Here is a 20,968-nt window from a genome sequence, read left to right on the forward strand (position 1 = left end):
TGAATATACCACAATTGATTTAACCATTCATCCGTTGATGGACACCTTGGTTGCTTCCAGCTTTTTGCTATTGTAAACAGAGCTGCAATAAACATGGGTGTGCATATATCTGTTTGTGTGAAGGCTCTTATTTCTCTAGGGTATATTCCGAGGAGTGGGATTTCTGGGTTGTATGGTAGTTCTATTTCTAACTGTTTAAGATAATGCCAGATAAATTTCCAAAGTGGTTGTACCATTTTACATTCCCACCAGCAGTGTATAAGAGTTCCAGTCTCTCCGCAGCCTCTCCAACATTTATTATTTTGTGTTTTTTGGATTCATGCCAGCCTTGTTGGGGTGAGATGGAATCTCATCGTACTTTTAATTTGCATTTCTCTGATGGCTAATGATCGAGAGCATTTTCTCATGTATCTGTTGGCTGCCTGAATATCTTCTTGAGTGAAGTGTGTGTTCATATCCTTTGCCCACTTCTTGATTGGGTTGTTTGTCTTTTTGTGGTTGAGTTTTGACAGAATCATATAGATTTTAGAGATCAGGCGCTGGTCGGAGATGTCATAGCTGAAAATTCTTTCCCAGTCTGTAGGTGGTCTTTTTACTCTTTTGGTGAAGTCTTTAGATGAGCATAGGTGTTTGATTTGTAGGAGCTCCCAGTTATCGGGTTTCTCTTTGTCATTTTTGGTAATGTTTTGTATTCTGTTTATGCCTTGTATTAGGGCTCCTAAGGTTGTCCCTATTTTTTCTTCCATGACCTTTATCGTTTTAGTCTTTATGTTTACGTCTTTGATCCACTTGGAGTTAGTTTTTGTGCATGGTGTGAGGTATGGGTCCTGTTTCATTTTTTTGCAAATGGATATCCAGTTATGCCAGCACCATTTGTTAAAAAGACTATCTTTTCCCCAATTAACTGACACTGGTCCTTTATCAAATATCAGCTGCTCATATGTGGATGGATTTATATCTGGGTTCTCAATTCTGTTCCATTGGTCTATGTGTCTGTTGTTGTACCAGTACCAGGCTGTTTTGACTACTGTGGCTGTATAATAGGTTCTGAAATCAGGTAGAGTGAGGCCTCCCACTTTCTTCTTCTTTTTCAGTAATGCTTTGCTTATCCGAGGCTTCTTTCCCTTCCATATGAAGTTGGTGATTTGTTTCTCTATCACCTTAAAAAATGACATTGGACTTTGGATCAGAAGTGTATTGTATGTATAGATGGCTTTTTGGTAAGAATAGACATTTTTACTATGTTAAGTCTTCCTATCCATGAGCAAGGTATGTTTTTCCACTTAAGTAGGTCCTTTTTAATTTCTTGTAGTAGTACTTTGTAGTTTTCTTTGTATAGGTCTTTTACATCTTTGGTAAGATTTATTCCTAAGTATTTTATCTTCTTGGGGGCTACTGTGAATGGTATTGATTTGGATATTTCCTCTTCGATGTTCTTTTTGTTGATGTAGAGGAATCCAAGTGATTTTTGTATGTTTATCTTATAACCTGAGACTCTGCCAAATTCTTCTATTAGTTTCAGTAGTTTTCTGGAGGATTCCTTAGGGTTTTCTGTGTATAAGATCATGTCATCTGCAAATAGAGATAATTTTACTTCCTCCTTGCCAATCCAGATGCCCTTTATTTCTTTGTCTAGCCTAATTGCCCTGGCTAGGACCTCTAGCACAATGCTGAATAAGAGCGGTGATAAAGGGCATCCTTGTCTGGTTCCCGTTCTCAAAGGAAATGCTTTCAGGTTCTCTCCATTTAGAGTGATGCTGGCTGTTGGCTTTGTATAGATGCCCTTTATTATGTTGAGGAATTTTCCTTCAATTCCTATTTTGGTAAGAGTTTTTATCATGAATGGGTCTTGGACTTTGTCAAATGCCTTTTCTGCATCAATTGATAAGATCATGTGGTTTTTGTCTTTTGTTTTATTTATATGGTGGATTACATTAATGGTTTTTCTGATATTAAACCAGCCTTGCATACCTGGTATAAATCCCACTTGGTCATGGTGGATTATTTTTTTGATATGTTGTTGAATTCTGTTTGCTAGAATTTTGTTGAGGATTTTTGCATCTATGTTCATGAGGGATATAGGTCTATAATTTTCTTTTTTTGTGATGTCTTTACCTGGTTTTGGTATCAGGGAAATGGTGGCTTCATAGAATGAGTTAGGTAGTATTCCGTCATTTTCTATGCTTTGAAATACCTTTAGTAGTAATGGTGTTAACTCTTCTCTGAAAGTTTGGTAGAACTCTGCAGTAAAGCCATCCGGGCCAGGGCTTGTTTTTGTTGGGAGTTTTTTGATTACCGTTTCAATCCCTTTTTTTGTTATGGGTCTATTTAGTTGTTCTACTTCTGATTGTGTTACTTTAGTAGTTAGTGTTTTTCCAGGAATTCATCCATTTCTTCTAGGTTTGCAAATTTGTTAGAGTACAATTTTTTTGTAATAATCTGATATGATTCTTTTAATTTCAGTTGGGTCTGTTGTGATGTGGCCCATCTCATTTCTTATTCGGGTTATTTGTTTCCTTTCCTGTATTTCTTTAGTCAGTCTAGCCAATGGTTTATCAATTTTGTTAATTGTTTCAAAGAACCAGCTTTTGGCTTTGTTAATTCTTTCAATTGTTTTTCTGTTCTCTAATTCATTTAGTTCAGCTCTAATTTTTATTATTTGTTTTCTTCTGGTGCCTGATGGATTCTTTTGTTGCTCACTTTCTATTTGTTCAAGTTGTAGGGACAGTTCTCTGATTTTGGCTCTTTCTTCTTTTTGTATGTGTGCATTTATCGATATAAATTGGCCTCTGAGCACTGCTTTTGCTGTGTCCCAGAGGTTTTGATAGGAAGTGTTCTCTTTCTCGTTGCATTCTATGAATTTCCTTATTCCCTCCTTAATGTCTTCTATAACCCAATCTTTTTTGAGCAGGGTATTGTTCAGTTTCCAAGTATTTGATTTCTTTTCCCTGATTTTTCTGTTATTGATTTCCACTTTTATGGCCTTGTGGTCTGAGAAGATGCTTTGTAATATTTTGATGTTTTGGATTCTGCAAAGGTTTGTTTTATGACCTAATATGTGGTCTATTCTAGAGAATGTTCCATGTGCGCTAGAAAAAAAAGTATACTTTGCAGCAGTTGGGTGGAGAGTTCTGTATAAGTCAATGAGGTCACGTTGGTTGATTGTTGTAATTAGGTCTTCCGTGTCTCTATTGATCTTCTTACTGGATGTCTTGTCCTTCTCCGAAAGTGGTGTGTTGAATTCTCCTACTATAATTGTGGAGGTCTATCTCACTTTTCAGTTCTGTTAAAATTTGATTTATGTATCTTGCACCCCTGTCATTGGGTGCATAAATATTTAATATGGTTATATCTTCCTGGTCAATTGTCCCTTTATCATTATGTAGTGTCCTTCTTTATCCTTTGTGGTGGATTTAAGTCTAAAGTCTATTTTGTCAGAAATTAATATTGCTACTCCTGTTCTTTTTTGCCTATTGTTTGCTTGATATTTTTTTTTCATCCTTTGAGTTTTAGTTTGTTTGTGTCTCTAAGTCTAAGGTGTGTCTCTTGTAGGCAGCATATAGACGGATCGTGTTTCTTTATCCAGTCTGAGACTCTCTGTCTCTTTATTGGTGCATTTAGTCCATTTACATTCAGCGTAATTATAGATATGTGTTTAGTGTTGTCATTTTGATGCCTTTTTATGTGTGTTGTTGACAATTTCATTTTTCCACTTACTTTTTTGTGCTGAGACGTTTTTCTTTGTAAATTGTGTGTTCCTCATTTTCATAGTATTTGACTTTATGTTTGCTGAGTCGTTACGTTTTTCTTGGTTTTTATTTTGAGTTATGGAGTTGTTATACCTCTTTGTGGTTACCTTAATATTTACCCCTATTTTTCTAAGTAAAAACCTAACTTGTATTGTCTTATATCGCCTTGTATCCCTCTCCATATGGCAGTTCTATGCCACCTGTATTTAGTCCCTCTTTTTGATTATTATGATCTTTTACATATTGACTTCAATGATTCCCTGTTTTGAGCATTTTTTTTTAATTAATCTTAATTTGTTTTTGTGATTTCCCTATTTGAGTTGATATCAGGATGTTCTGTTTTGTGACCTTGTGTTGTGCAGGTATCTGATATTATTGGTTTTCTGACCAAACAATATCCTTTAGTATTTCTTGTAGCTTTGGTTTGGTTTTTGCAAATTCTCTAAGCTTGTGTTTATCTGTAAATATCTTAATTTCGCCTTCATATTTCAGAGAGAGTTTTGCTGGATACATGATCCTTGGCTGGCAGTTTTTCTCCTTCAGTGCTCTGTATATGTCATCCCATTGCCTTGTTGCCTGCATGGTTTCTGCTGAGTAGTCTGAACTTGTTCTTATTGATTCTCCCTTGTAGGAGACCTTTCTTTTATCCCTGGCTGCTTTTAAAATTTTCTCTTTATCTTGGTTTTGGCAAGTTTGATGATAATATGTCTTGGTGTTTTTCTTTTTGGATCAATCTTAAATGGGGTTCGATGAGCATCTTGGATAGATATCCTTTCGCCTTTCATGATATCAGGGAAGTTTTCTGTCAGCAGATCTTCAACTCTTCTCTCTGTGTTTTCTGTCCTCCCTCCCTGTTCTGGGACTCCAATCACACGCAAGTTATCCTTCTTGATAGAGTCCCACATGATTCTTAGGGTTTCTTCTTTTTTTTTAATTCTTTTATCTGATTTTTTTTTAACTATGTTGGTGTTAATTCCCTGGTCCTCCAGATTTCCCACTCTGCATTCTAATTGCTCGAGTCTGCTCCTCTGACTTCCTATTGCGTTGTCTAATTCTGTAATTTTATTGTTAATCTTTTGGCATTCTGAATGCTGTCTCTCTTTGGTTTCTTGCAACTTATTAATTTTTCCACTATGTTCTTGAATAATCTCTTTGAGTTCTTCAACTGTTTTATCAGTGTGTTACTTGGCTTTTTCTGCAGATTTCCTTATTTCATTTAAGAGGTCATCCCTGATGTCTTGAAGCATTCTGTAAATTAGTTTTTTATATTCTGTACCTGATAATTCCAGGACTGTATCTTCATTTGGGAAAGATTTTGATTCTTTTGTTTGGGGGGTTGTAGAAGCAGTCATGGTCTGCTTCTTTATGTGGTTTGATATCAACTGCTGTCTCCGAGCCATCACTAAGATATTGTAGGGATTTATTCTATATTTGCTCACTGAGTCTTATCTTGTTTTGTTTTCTTTCAATATACGTGGATGGGCTACTAGATTGTGCTGTCTTGATTGTTGTAGCCCTTGACTTACTTATGACCTATTACCAGCTGGTTTGGGCTGTTACCAGATGTATATGCCTGAGTCCATTCACTATTCTTCAGTAGAATCTGATTTTGGGTCATCAAGTGTGTGACTCACCCTATCACCTATCCATCTTGAGTAGTGGTGATAGTTGTGTGCACCAGATTCTAGTAGCAGTTGGGGTTCACACTCTGGGGGGGCAGGATGCTGACAGGCTTCCCCCAAGTGTCAGTGAGGTAGGTGTGTCTCTATTCCTAAAGCACCTTGGTGGGTGGGCTCTGCAGCTGTACCTTAGGCCCCCAATGCAAGTACCTCTACTGATTGGTAGGTGTCACCCTCCTTAGACCCCTAAGGCAGGAGGCTAGGTGGTCTGGGGGGAGCTTCAGCCCTCAGTTCCCTGTTGTGGGACAGTGAGGGCTGTGTTGAATACGCAGAGATATCAGACCTGGGAAACTTGTCTTTCCAGTAAATCTGCTAAAAAAAAAATGCAGTCAGATCTCAGCTATCTTTTGAATCTTTCTCCATGACCTCTCATTTCAATAGACAGAGCCTCTTCACTTTTACCTTTCACATTACCTGCATCTTCCTTCAAGTTTTTTGACTGGTATAACCAACCAGGAGAGCATTAAGCATGCAAAAATAGTATCTTCCATGAGTCTAGCGCACAGTTAAGAAATAAGCTCTCAAGTTAAACAGTCCAAGGATACAATCCGGGTGGACTTCTTCCTTGCTATGTAATCTTAACCAAGCCATCCACTTCACCTCTCTGGGCATCAATCTCCTCTCTTTAAAAATGCAGATAATTTTGGTACATTGAAAAGTAAATGAGAACATTCATATATAGGACTCAGCATAGCACCTGGCACATAAATGATATTATCATTATTAGGAAAGAATTAATGAAATGGGATAGGGTATTCACACCCTGTCTGAGCATGAGGCCTTAACTCAGGCAATCTCATTATTTGAAAATCCTTTGGATGTGGCCATTGTAATTGTTAATTCTCAGCTAATGAAATATAACACTCGACTGCTACCTGAAAGGTTGGTGGTGCGATCCCACCCAGAGGCACCTCAGAAGAAAGGCCTGGGAATCTGCTTCTGAAAAGCCACAGCCTTGACAACCCTGTGGAGCACAGTTCTACTCTGCACACTTCGGTTCGTCATAAGTCGGAACTGACTTGATGGCAAGTGGTTTGGTTTGGGTTTTAATGTTCTCTCAAACAACCGTCATAAGTATCCTAGGCTCTAAGAGAAACACGCAAAATGATGGACACGGTCTTCACCATTGCAGACTGGCACAGTTAGACAAAATTTCAAGCCTAGTTTGCCTCCACGATGCATGTAGGTTTTATTATTCAAATTTGTAACATTCCTCTAATTGCTGCCTACATTTTAAATACTTTGTTTCCCTTTCAAAATCATATAGTACCTAAAGGACCTGAATTCCCATCTTATTAGGGTGCCAGAACCCTCAGTTATAAGGTCCAGCAGAACATATCAGATGTCTATTCCAGTAAATATCCAAGCGCTTAGGAGAGTCTCTTTCTAGTTCTGCCTGTTAGAATGCAGTTTTCAAGGAAGCATAGTGCTGTTAAGGCGCCACTATTGGCTTTTTAAATGTCTCATTCAAGTCCGAACATTAAAAATTGAATGTCTTAGCTTTCAGGTGTGTGTGCCACTATAAAATATGATCATACACAAATGCCTCAGGCCAAAGGAATATCTCTCTTTATCCCAGGCCCACTATTGCCCTCAGCACAGACAATCAGATTGAAGTCAGTGACTAGTTTTCCAGCAGTCAAATAATATGTCAGAAAAGGTTAATAATGGGCTGAATTGCTTTTCTTTTCTATTTTTTTCTTCTGGGATAAGTTAGAGATAGGGTGACTTTCAGACTCCCCTTAGTTTTCTTAAGTATCAAGAGAATGCTGCTACCAAATGGAACTTGTCAGAGATGTTCCTTTTTGTCTTCCTCTTTTAACTATAATAGTGATTCTCTTTTAGACCTTTTAAAAGCTGATACCACTTCTTCCTCCCATTTTGTTCTTTTCTTTTAGACTCAGTACCAAAACAAATTACTATTGCTAATAAGAACGTACATATCCCATATGAGGATTTGGATAGAAAATTAAGCTGAGCACCACTTGTCTTTGACATAGGCTTTTCTTTGAACTATTCTAGGTGTATGATAGAATCACAAATCCTAAACTTGAGTGAATTCAGTTTATTCTATTTCAGGCCACACACTATATACCTAACCCCAAATATATATAAGAGTTACAAAATTAATGTGGAAGAATAATTACAAACCTATTCATCTATAATGTTTACAACAGGGAAAATGGGTGTTCTGTTGTAACAGGATCAGATGGGTACTCATATTGCAAAAGCTTCCCAAGGGATTCATTTAGGTCAGTAATTTGTAAACACCAGTCCATGGATGGCTGCATCGGAATCTCCTGGGGTGCATTTTAAAGACAAGAAGTAATAAAAACAACAATAACAGCAGCAACAAAAGCCAGGAGACCTGCTGGATTAGAATCTGTGAGAGACCAGAACCTGTGAACCTGTAATTTAATAAGCTCCCTGATATGGGAAGTACTGATTTAAGGGCTAGAACTTGAGAAAAGGGAAAGATAAACATGAATTTATATTCTCTGGGACTCACTACTGTCTCATTCATGAAACAGATTTACAATCATGAAAATAAATAGATTCAACTGGAACAGAAAAGTACATAAACAGAGGCACTGTGGCAGATAAGAATTGTAACTATTTAGACTATTGTAGTAGATGCTCAAGAACACTGGTAGTAAAGTGGTTGAGTGTGCACCTGCTAACTGAAAGGTTGGCAGTTCAAACCCACCAGCCGCCCCATATGAGAAAGATGTGGCAGTCTGCTCCCATAAAGATTGTCATTGGTAGGTGCCGTCAAGTTGGTTCAACTCATAGCAACCCTATGTACAACAGAACAAAACACTGCCCAGTCCTAGCCATCTCCCAATCAATGCTATGTTTGAGCCCATTGTTGTAGCCACTGTGTCAATCCATCTCCTTGAAAGTCTTCCTCTTTTTCACTGACCTTCTACTATACTAAGCATGATGTCTTTCTCAAGGGACAGGTCCCTCCTGATTACATGTCCAAAGTACGTGAGATGAAGTCTTGCCATCCTTAAATTTTAAGGAGCATTCTGGCTGTACTTCTCCCATGACAGATTTGTTTGTTCTTCTGTAAGTCCACGGTATATCCAATATTCTTCGCCAACACCAAAATTCAAAAACATCAATTCTTCAGTCTTCTTTATTCATCGTTCAGCTTTCACATGCATATGCCATGACTGAAAATACCGTGGCTTGGGTCAGGTGCACTTTAGTCCTCAAAGTGACATCTTTGCTTTTTAACACTTCAAAGAGGTCTTTTGCAGCAGATTTACCCAATACAATATGTCGTTTGATTTCTTGGCTGGTGGTTCCATGGGTGTTGATTGTGGATCCAAGTAAAATGAAATTTTTGACAACTTCAACATTTTCTGTTTATCGTGATGTTGCTTGTTGGTCCAGTTGTGAGCATTTTTGCTTTCTTTATGTTCCACTCTGTCCTATAATATCACTATGAGTCAGAATCAGGTTTGGTTTGGTTTTAGTAGATGCTCAAGTGACACCCTTCAGGATGACTCACAGCTGAGGATCTCCCCAGGAATTGTTCCGAGTTAATGGAAGCTGAATTGCTTTTGGTTGTGCTGCCTCCCCAGGGGCAGCCAGCATCCAATGATCAGTTATTGAGGGAGTACATTGGTCCACCCACCGCCCCTTGATTCAATTTGCAACTACTCTGAAGGGCCGTCCCAGATCCAGGCCTCCATGTGGGATTAGCTAGGGCCTGTGACACACCAGGGAGTCCCTGGGTAGTACAGTTGGTAAGATGCTCACCTACTAATAGGTTGATGGTTGAAACCCACCTGGAGGCACCTCAGAAGAAAGGCCTGGTGATCTGCTTCCAAAAGGTTACTACCTTGAAAACAAATCTTATGGAGTACAGTTCTATTCTACAACACGTGGGGTCACCAGGAATCAAAATCGATTCCACGGCAACTAGTTTGGTTTTTTTGGTGATGCGCCACTTTGCAACTTCTGCCTCTGCCCAATTCTGCTTCCCTCATTCCCTTCTTGGTATCGCTGCCAAGAGACGTCACCAACATACTTCTTGCATGTAAATCTCTGTCTTAAAGTCTATGCCCCATGGAACATAATGTAGGAGGGCTGGTCCCAGGAGTGGTCTCAGGAAGCAAAATCAAAAATGGGATTTTAGATCTGGATCATTCACTGGTCAGGTGGCAATGAAAACCTTATAGATAGCTCCTGGCATGCTCTAGAAGTGCAATTGTAAAAAAAAAAAAAATCTCACCAGTGTTGAGCTGGAATCAGATACACCGGTGGGGGGGAATACACTGGTGGGTGTTGCATCTCAGAGGTTTGAGAGGTTTGGGGAAGTAGTAATTATAAGTACAATGGAATTTACTGCTGAGTGACATCACTGCATTGGAGAAAGTAGATGAAAGATGATTAATCAACCATCTAAGTTAAAGTGAAAAAGTTAGAGTCTCTTTGGCAGTTTAAAAAGGGACTCTCTTATAAGCAAAGGGCAGAAGAAAGTGAGTCAGGCTAAGAATTTAATTATAAGGTTAGTGGAGCCCCAGGTATGGTTGAATTCTCAGTCTTTTCAAAGCAGCTATGCCAAAGTCAGGGCCCTGGTTTGGAAGGAATTGTACTCTGAGATATGAGATGGAGACATTCAATGCAATGCACTTAAACAAATCTTGAATCCTTAGATTCCACTGAACCTTCTGATTCTGCAGAGGTGGGCCAGTACTCCCTGGAAAAGGTGAGTACCCCCCATGCAGAGGGGCTCTGCTTTGGAAAGATTTACCTATGCCACTGCTTCAGGCCACCAGACTAATAACTATAGTCAAGTCACCAAGAAAGATTGGTCTTATTAATGCAGGTTTTAACAGCATGGCAATAATCCTGGAAAGTGGTGCTAATGCACTTCTAGGATATCTCTTGGAAGCTTGGAGAAAGTTACAGCCCACACTAGGCAATGTAGAAATGAGTGAATTACCATGGAAGACTGTAAAAGAAGGAACCATAAGTTTTAGAAAAGTGAGCATGCTAGAGTCTATATATTACATAAGGATGGAACAGCTACCAGCCAACTATGTTCTATGAGAGGCCCTATTTATCAAAATAGTGAATGTACAGATGAGAGGGGCACCAGCATTGCTGAAAAATTCTGTGGTGGCTGTGTTCTGCAGGGCAGGTCTGATGGTAGGAGATACTTTATAGAATGTAGTTCCCTGATAGCAAAGACAATGATAAGACCTTGAAATGATAAAGGCCTTGTGATGGCATTTTAGGTCCTTGGTGATGCAGTGGATAAGAGCTTGGCTATTAACCAAAAAGGTGAGCAGTTTGAATCCACCAGCCACTCCTTGGAAACCTTATGGGGCAGTTCTACTCTGTCCTGTGGGGTCACTCTGAGTCTGAATTGACTTGATGACCATGGATTTGGTTTTTGATGGCATTGATATATAAGAAGCAAAGTAAGTGCAATTATCATAATGAGTAGCAAGTTAATACTGGAAGCCAGGGAGCCATGCCCTGAACAGAGCTATGAAAATGGTTAATCCAACATGGAGTCCTCAGGGGCAAGTTTGCTAGGCAATTGAAAAGGTATCCCTGCAGCTATACAGTCTAGATACATAAGAATGGGTGACCAGGAGGCTGATGGTAGTGGTCTCCCCGCAAAAGCCTCAATTCATTGCTCAACTTTCATTTTTAGACTCAGATTCATAGACTTAAGGAAAGGCTGGCTCCTCACGGGAGGGACCCTGATAGTCCATAGCAAGTGTCCAAAAAACCCCATTGCCATTGAGTTGATTGGTTAGCAGGCATAGTATACTGTAGCTCTTAACCACAAGTGTAGATAATAATAATTTCCCTAGCAAATGGACCTACAGTCATATATATATATTTATAACTGAACAATGGAGAACTGGAAAGACAAGACATTTTCGCGATTAAAAGTCATAAGATCTAAACCAACATTGATATCCAGGGACCTAAACATCACCATGGTCCCCTTTTAGAATGTGTATGCATGGAGTCCTGGCCAGGCTCAGCTCATAGTGAGTTCATTCAGCCCACAGAACCACACATTTGCCATTACCCAGGCCCCAAATGTATACTGGTGGACATACTTAGCAGTTAAAGGAACCCTCACATTGGTTACTTGGCCTGTGGGATAAAAGCTATGCCAGTGGGGAAAGCCAGTGCCTCCTCCCTCCTGCAAATGTAGTACATCAAAAAAAAAATTTCATCCTGGGGGACAGTGGTAGAATGACAGATTAGTTCCACATTTAAAGGTACAAAAATACAAGAGTGGTAGTCTCCAACACAGGCCCTTTTATTTCACCAGTCTGGCCTTCACAAAAAACAAATGGATCCAAGAGGATGACAGTGACTACCACAAACTCAACAAAGTAGTTGTCCTAAACGCACCCTCTGTGCCTGATAGAGTGTCTTTTCTAGCGCAGATTAACATGGCATTATATGCAGCCAATCATCTGGATAATGTGTTCTTTTCCATTTCTATTAGCGAGGAGAATTAGAAGTAGTTTTCCTTCATATAGGGCAGAAAACAGTATCCATTTATGGCTGTACCACAGGACCACGTTATGCCTTCAACCTCTGCCATAATATAGTCTGAAGGAACTTACACTGTCTGGACATTTTATAATAAATCACATTGATTTACTATATTTGGTATATTGATGCATCATATTACATCGCTGATGTAATATTTATTACATTCATACTTCATGTTAATCAGAATAGATGATCAAGAAGTAGCATCCATGTTGGAAGCCTGGATAAGCTACACAAGCATCAGAGGGCGAGAAATAAACCCTATAAATATTCAGAGGCCTGCTACATCAATGAAGGTTTCAGATGTTCAGTGCTCTGGAGCATGCCAAAGCATCCCCTCTAAAACAAACGACAAATTATTGCATCTAGTAACACAACCACTAAGAAAGAAAGACAACATCTGGCAATCCTCTTTCGGTTCTGGAAGCAGCATATTGCACACCTGGAGATACGCCACCAACCCATTCACCAAGCAATATAAAAAGCTGACAGCTTTAAGTAAAACTCAAATTAGGAAAATGTTCTGTATTAAGTCTATACCACAGTACAAAGTATGCTGCCACTTGTCTCATATGACCCAACAGACCCTAAGCTACGGAGTTATCTGTGGTGGGAAAAAAATGTTACATAGAGTTTATAGAAAGTTCCCATTGGAATATAATGATGGAAACCCCTAGAGTTCTGTAAGAGGGACATGACATCTGTGGCAGAGATTATATACCATACAAAAAGCTGCTTCTGCAATGCTATTGGGCATTACTAGAGACAAAACACATGGCCATGGAGCACAAATTGGCCATGCTGCCAAAACCGACCAATAGGATATGGCTTCTTTCAGACTCATCAAGTTATAATATCAGGAGAATACAGCAGAAATTCATTGTAAGATAAAAGTGGTACATCTTGGATTATGCATGAGTAGTGCCAGAGGGCACAAGTAAATTGTACAATCAGGTACCCCAAACACTGATATTATAGACCACTGTTGCCCTGGCATCCCTCCTTTACCTCACAACTATGACTACATCGGTGAGGATTCTCTTACGTTCAACTGACAAAAGAGGCAAAAGGCCAAGCTCACTTCATGGATCATAAGGCTTGATATGTGGCTGTTGTTGTTGTTGTTAGGTGCCATCGAGTCGGTTTCAACTCATAGCGACCCTATGCACAACAGAACGAAACACTGCCCAGTCCTGCGCCATCCTCACAATCGTTGCTATGCTTGAGCTCATTGTTGCAGCCACTGTGTCAGTCCACCTTGTTGAGGGTCTTCCTCTTTTCTGCTGACCCTGTACTCTGCCAAGCATGATGTCCTTCTCCAGGGACTGATCCCTCCTGACAACATGTCAAAGTATGTCAGATGCAGTCTCACGAGCCTTGCTTCTAAGGAGCATTCTGGCCGCACTTCTTCCAAGACAGATTTGTTCATTCTTTTGGCAGTCCATGGTATATTCTTCACCAACACCACAATTCAAAGGCGTCAACTCTTCTTCGGTCTTCCTTATTCATTGTCCAGCTTTCTCATACATATGGCGTGATTGAAAATGCCATGGCTTGGGTCAGGCACACCTTAGTCTTCAGGGTGACATCTTTGTTCTTCAACACTTTGAAGAGGTCCTTTGCAGCAGATTTGCCCAATGCAATGCGTCTTTTGATTTCTTGACTGCTGCTTCCATGGCTGTTGATTGTAAATCCAAGTAAAATGAAATCCTTGACAACATCAATCTTTTCTCCGTTTATCATGATGTTGCTCATTGGTCCAGTTATGAGGATTTTTGTTTTCTTTACGTTGAGGTGAAATCTATACTGAAGGCTGTGGTCTCTGATCTTCATTAATAACTGCTTCAAGTCCTCTTCACTTTCAGCAAGCAAGGTTGTGTCATCTGCATAATGCAGGTTGTTAATGAGTCTTCCTCCAATCCTGATGCCCCGTTGTTCTTCATGTAGCCCAGCTTCTTATTATCTGTTCAGCATGCAGACTAAATAGGTATGGTGAAAGAATACAACCCTGATGCACGCCTTTCCTGACTTTAAACCAATCAATATCCCCTTGTTCTGTCCGAACAACTGCCTCTTGATCCATGTAAAGGTTCCTCATGAGCACAATTAAGTGTCCTGGAATTCCCATCCTTCGCAGTGTTATCCATAGTTTGTTATGATCTACATAGCCGAATGCCTTTGCATAATCAATAAAACATAGGTAAACATCCTTCTGATATTCTCTGCTTTCAGCCAGGATCCATCTGACATCAGCAATGTCCTCTTCTGAAACCGGCCTGAATTTCTGGCAGTTCCCTGTCGATATACTGCTGTAGCTGTTTTTGAATGATCTTCAGCAAAATTTTGCTTGCCTGTGATATTAATGATATTGTTCTATAATTTCCACATTCGGTTGAATCCCCTTTCTTGGGAATAGGCATAAATATGGATCTCTTCCAATCAGTTGGCCAGGAAGCTGTCTTCCATATTGCTTGGCACAGACAAGTAAGCACCTCCAGTGCTGCATCTGTTCGTTGAAACATATCAATTGATATTCCATCAATTCCTGGAGCCTCATTTTTTGCCAATGCCTTCAGAGCAGCTTGTACTTCTTCCTTCAGTACCATCGGTTCCTGATCATATACCACCTCTTGAAATAGTTGAATATCGACTAATTCTTTTTGGTATTATGACTCTGTGCATTCCTTCCATCTTCTTTTGATGCTTCCCATGTCATTTAATATTTTCCCCATGGAATCCTTCACTATTGCAACTCGAGGCTTGAATTTTTAATTCAGTTCTTTCAACTTGAGAAACGCCGAGCGTGTTCTTCCCTTTTGGTTTTCCACCTCCAGCTCTTTGCACATGTCATTATAATACTTTACTTTGTCTTCTCAAGAGGCCCTTTGAAATCTTCTGTTCAGTTCTTTTACACAGATATTGAGGAGACAGCTCTTCCCCAGTCATTTTTTGAGTGCCTTCCAACCTGGGGCTCATCTTTCAGCACTATATCAGACAATGTTCCTCTGCTATTTATAAGGTTTTCACTGGCTAATGCTTTTCAGAAGTAGACTGCCGGGTCCTTCTTCCTAGTCTGTCTTAGTCTCAAAGCTCAGCTGAAACCTGTCCTCCATGGGTGACCCTGCTGGTATCTGAATACCGGTGGCATAGCTTTCAGCATCACAGCAACATGCAAGCCCCCACAGTACGACAAACTGACAGACACGTGGGTGGGATATGTGGCTAAAAACCCCCAAAATACTGTTTCTGCACTACAACCCAATTCAGGCCTTAACATCAGAAGTGAGGCTAACTCATCTCAATGGAGAGAGTCACCCACTTTTATTAGAAAGAATGTAGCCTGAGATCAGAAGATATATAGACTCTTTGATGGTGACTAATGAGTTGGATAGTAAATCAGGGTCCTGGAAAGAGTAAAATTGAAATACCTGTGGATGGAGGTGTAGGAAAGTGTCACGGGGGTAGACCTGTGGGAGTGGAAACAAAGTGAGAAGTTCATAGAGAACATGTACTATGAAGAGGCTCTAAACAGCCAAGTAGACAAATGACTAGGCTAGATGATGGAAGCCAGCCTGTGTAATCAGTCACCTCAGTGCCAAGAGCACAGGTACATTAATAGAGTAGCATGATGGAGCATTGGAGGTTAAATATGGGTGCAACATCATGGGCATCCACTCTCTAAAGACGATCTAACCAATGCTGTTGCCAAGTGTCCAAACTGCAAGTGACAGAAACCAATGAGCCAAGTCGATTATGTTTGACCATTTCTGCCCTGGAAGGGTATGTGATTCTTCTTGATTGTAATCAACACGTACTCTGGGTATGGTTTGACTTTCCTGCTTGCAGGTTCTCAGCCACAGCTATTACTATCTGAGGGCTTACACAATGTTCATTATTCCGAAATGGGATTCCCTCATAATATCACATTGGATCAAGGGACTTTCTGTACAACAAAGGCGGTTTGGGAGTGGACCCATGAGCATGAGATCATGGTAGTATCTCATACAGCACATCCAGAAGCTGCAATAGAATTATAGTAAGACTTGCTAAAAGTGAAGCCAAGGTGAAAGCTTGGAAATGATACCCTTCAGGGAATAGCATACAATTTAAGCAATAATGATATAGTGCTATATCCCAAGTAGTTAGTTTACATGGGTCTGGAAACCAAGAGGTGGAAGCGGGACAGCCTCTCTTAACCATCATTCCAATGATCCACTTGGGTGTTTCTCATTCCTGCATCTCTGTATCCTGTTCCAGTTACCATAGGAGAACATTTTTCATCAGAGGAAACAGGAAGAATATTCCTGTGGAGATGAAAACATCATAAAAGTGAAAAATTATATGATGGAACTATAAAAACTGAAAATTTAAAAAATGCAAAAATAAAATATCTGAAGTTTAAATTTTATTAGATGTACTAACAGCAGAATGAGACTGACAGAGGAAAGAGACTGTGAATTTGAAAACAGATTGAAATGATTCAAACTGAAGGAGAGAGAGAAACAGGATAAAAACAAATAAATAGAATTCAGGATTCTGGAAGGCAATAAGAAAATGTCTACACACATGTAATTGGTGCCCTAGAAGGAAAGGAGAGAGGAAAAATGGACAGAATCATTATTTGAAGAGATAATGGCTGAGTTTTTCCAAAATTTGATGCAAAACATAAATTGAGAGGAAAAGAAGGTCATATAAGCTAAGCAGGATAAACAGAATAAAAACTATGTCTAGCACATCATAGCCAAATTGAAAAAAAAAGATAACAAGAAAATCTTGAAAGCAGAGAAAAATGGCACATCGTATTCAGGGAACAATGATTCTAATGAACACTGACATCTCATAAGAAACAATGTGGGCCAGAAAAGAGGGGAATGATGTCTTTAAAATACAGGAAAAAACAATACTGTCAACCCAGAATTCTATATCCTGTGCAAATATCCTTTAAAAATAAAGGTAAAATAAAGACATCTTCACATAAAATGAAAGTAAGATAATAAGGTGGCAGCTGACCTGCACTACAAAAAATGCCAAAGAAAGTTCTTCAGACTGAAACAGAATGATACCAGATAAAAACTCTGGTGATCTGGAAAGATAAAAGGGCATCTGAAATAGTAAACATCTGGGTAAATATAAGGAACTATGTTTCCTCTTAATATTTGAAAAATAAATTGGGAAGTATAATGTAAAAATTATATTATTCTCTAATGTGGTTTATAATAAAAGATATAATAAAATCATAATATATGTATATATAATACAAATGAGTACTGTAGCATGAAGAAACAAAAGGTAGGCAATTAAATGGATCTATGTAGCTTTTTTTTTTTTTTATGTAGCTGTAAGCTTTTTACATTTTGTGTGAAACAGTACAATATTAATTTTACGCAGACTGTGAAAAGCTTCATATATACATATATGAACACACATATATGTATACATATCTACATATACATGTATAAGTAGACATATAGTAACTTATAGAGCAATCTCTAAAAAATAATCCAAAGATGTATCACTAAAAATTAATAGTTGAATTAAAACAGGTCTAAAATTACTCATACAATCCAAAAAAAAAACAGTCAGAAATGCAGAACAGAGAAAAACATAACAGAGGGGGAAGAAAAAAACAAAATGATAATCCTAACTTCAACAATTCCAATAATTAAATGAAATGATAAGGGGCTAAATACTCCAATTAACAGGAAAAAACTAAGAATGGATCTAAAAAATCCATTTCTTGTCATCTACAAGAAATAACACTTTAAATGCAAAGGCACACAGAGGTTGGAAAGTTGAATGGTTGAAAGGCTGAATGAATAAAAAAAAGATACACCATTGAAACAGCAACCAGAATACAGGCTGGAGTGGCTATGTTCACAGACAAAACAGACTTCAAGAAGAAAAATACGATCAGAAATAAGGAGAAACAGTTCATAATAAAATGAAGGGATAATTCGTCAGGAAGACATAACATTCATAAATGTGTATGCAACTAAAATAGATCTTCAAAATATATGAGGTGGAAATTTACAGAAATAAAGCAGATTTTAACACCACTATTTTTTTTTTAATCTCAGCAACTGATGAAAAAATTAACCAAAAAATCAGTAAAGTCATAGATAATCTGAATGACATTATCTGCTAACCCTGACTTAATTGACATTTATAGGGCACCCCACCCAACAACTGAAGAATACACATGCCTATCAAGGACACATAGTAAGTTGACCAAGATAGGCCTTTTGCTGGGTCATAAAACTGGTCTCAATAAATTTAAAGGGTTTAAAACGAGTATTATATCCATTATACTGGTGCCTGTGATTTACTTTGAAATGCAACAACAACAACAACAATACATAATCTTATAGGTAGAGGATAGAAGACTATCTTATGGATGGAACCAAAAAAAAAAAAAAACAAACCAATTGCCCTCAAGTCGATTCTGACTCATGGCATCCCTCTAGGACACAGTAGAACTGCCCCATAGAGTTTCCAAGGAGTGGCTGGTGGATTCAAACTGCCCACATTTTGGTTAGCAGCCGAACTCTTAAGCACTGCACCACCAGGGCTCCTATGCATGGAACAATAAGTGATAATCAAATACAGTAAAATATTAACGGTACATGGTAGGTTGTAGTATACAGGTATTGCTTGTAAAATTCAGACAATTATGTTGTATGTTTAAACATTTTCATAATAAAATTTTGGGGAAAAATAAAACAACAGCAACAAAAATCATGTGGCCTTCACTCAGATATCATTCTGCCTGACGTATTTGTCCCCTTTTACACCTCTAAACTTCTTCTCCAGCCCTATTTGAAAATTCCTCCACTACTGGCTTTGATAACACTATCATTCTTGTACCTTTTGACCACTCTTTCCTAGAGGAAGTTACTTTTTTCTCTAAATATTCGCTAGTTTTGTGACATCCTCTGTTCATTCATTGTTTTAAAAAATATTTATTAAGATATTTCTATTTGCATGAAACTATTTTATAAGTATATCAGGGAATACAAACAATACCTGACATACTCAAAAAAACTTACATTCTAATGTGTGAAATACACCATTTTATATATGTACCATAAGTGAATCCTGGCAGCGCAGTGCTTAAAAAGATTGGCTGCTAACCAAAAGGTCAGTAGTTTGATCGCACCAGCTGCTCTGTGAGAGAAAAACGTGTCAGTCTGCTTCTGTAAAGATGTACACCCTTGGAAACCCTATGGGGCAGTTCTACTCCATCCTATATTGTCACTATGAGTTAGAATTGACTGGACAGCAGTGGGTTTGGTTTTTTGGTATTTGTATACCATATTTTTATGCAAATAAGGCATGCCTTCTAAGTTTGTTTGCCAACCACACCCCCCACGAGGTATTTTCATAAATGTGCTATGCTAATTTTTTTCACAGCAACATGTGAAAAAATATTGTCGTAGTGGCACTTATCAAAATACTTCATGGGGGGAGGGCACAGTTGGCAAACGAACATAGAAGATGCATGTTAATTTGTGTAAAAATATGGTATATATATGTATATTTATATAATTAGTAAACCATATGCTATTTTAGACGGAAATGAGTGCAATGAGAAAAAATAGAGCAGAGTAAAATGTATTAGGAGGGCTAGGCAAGTGGAGGGTAACAAGTTGCATTTTAAACAGAGTAGTGACAGTAGGCCCCATTGAGGAGATAACATTTGAGCAAATAATTGGAGATGACAGAAACAGCCATGCATATATCTAGGGAAGAGCATTCAAAGCACAGTGAAGATCTAGAACGAACCTTAAGCTGGAGCTTGTCTCTCATATATAGGAATAGTAAAAAAGCCAGTGTGGCTGAGTGAAAAGAAAGAGGGGAAATGGACTAGATGAGATCAGACAGGTAAGGAGGGATTGGGTCTATTACTCTGAGTAAAAATTAAGAACCACAACCAGGACTTGAGCAGAGGAGAGACATAATCATCGTGGCTGCTGTGTTGAGAATAGACCATAGGAACCAAGGGTGGAACCAGGGAGACCCATATGCAGTAATCTACATAAGAGGTAACGGTGACTTGGACCAAGATGGTAGCAGTGGAGGTGATGGGAGGTAGTCAAATACTGAGTTCATTTTGCAGCTATGTTGTTGTTTTTAGGTGCCATTGACTCCATTCTAGCAATCCTATGCACAACAGAACTTAACACTGCCCAGTCCTGCGCCATTCTCACAATCGTTGTTATGCTTAAGCCCATTGTTTCAACCACTGTGTCAATCCATCCCATTGAGGGTCTTCCTCTTTTTTTCTGACCCGCTACTTTACCAAGCATAATGTCCTTCTCCAGGGACTGATTCCTCCTGAAAACATGTCCAAAGTATGTGAGACGCAGTCTCATCCTCCTTGCTTATAAGGAGCATTCTGGTCATACTTCTTCCAAGACAGATTTGTTTGTTCTTTCATCAGTCCATGGTATATTCAATATTCTTCTCCAACACCACAATTCCAAGGTGGCAATTCTTCTTTGGTCTTCCTTATTCATTGTCCAGCCTTTGTATGCATATGAAGCAATTGAAAATACCATGGCTTGGGTCAGGCACACCTGAGTCTTCAAAGTGACATCTTTGCTTTTCAACATTTTAAAGAGGTCTTTTGCAGCAGACTTGCCTAATGCAATATGTCTTTTGATTTCTTATCTGCTGCTTCCGTGGGTGTTGATTGTGGATCCAAGTAAAATGAAATCCTTGGCAACTTCAATTTTTTTCCCATTTATCGCAATGTTTCTTATTGGTCCAGTTGTGAAGATTTTTGTTTTCCTAATGTTGAGGTGTAATCCCAAAAAACAAGTCTCCAGGAATTGACAGAATACCAACTGAGATGTTTCAACAAACAGATGCAGCACTGGAAGTACTCACTCGTCTATGCCAAGAAATTTAGAAGACAGCTACATGGCCAACCGACTAGATGAGGTACATATTTATGCCTATTGCCAAGAAAGGTGATCCCACCAAATGCAGAAA

Source organism: Loxodonta africana, chromosome X (genome assembly GCF_030014295.1).
Source record: "Loxodonta africana isolate mLoxAfr1 chromosome X, mLoxAfr1.hap2, whole genome shotgun sequence".
In the NCBI taxonomy this organism is placed as follows: Eukaryota; Metazoa; Chordata; class Mammalia; order Proboscidea; family Elephantidae; genus Loxodonta; species Loxodonta africana.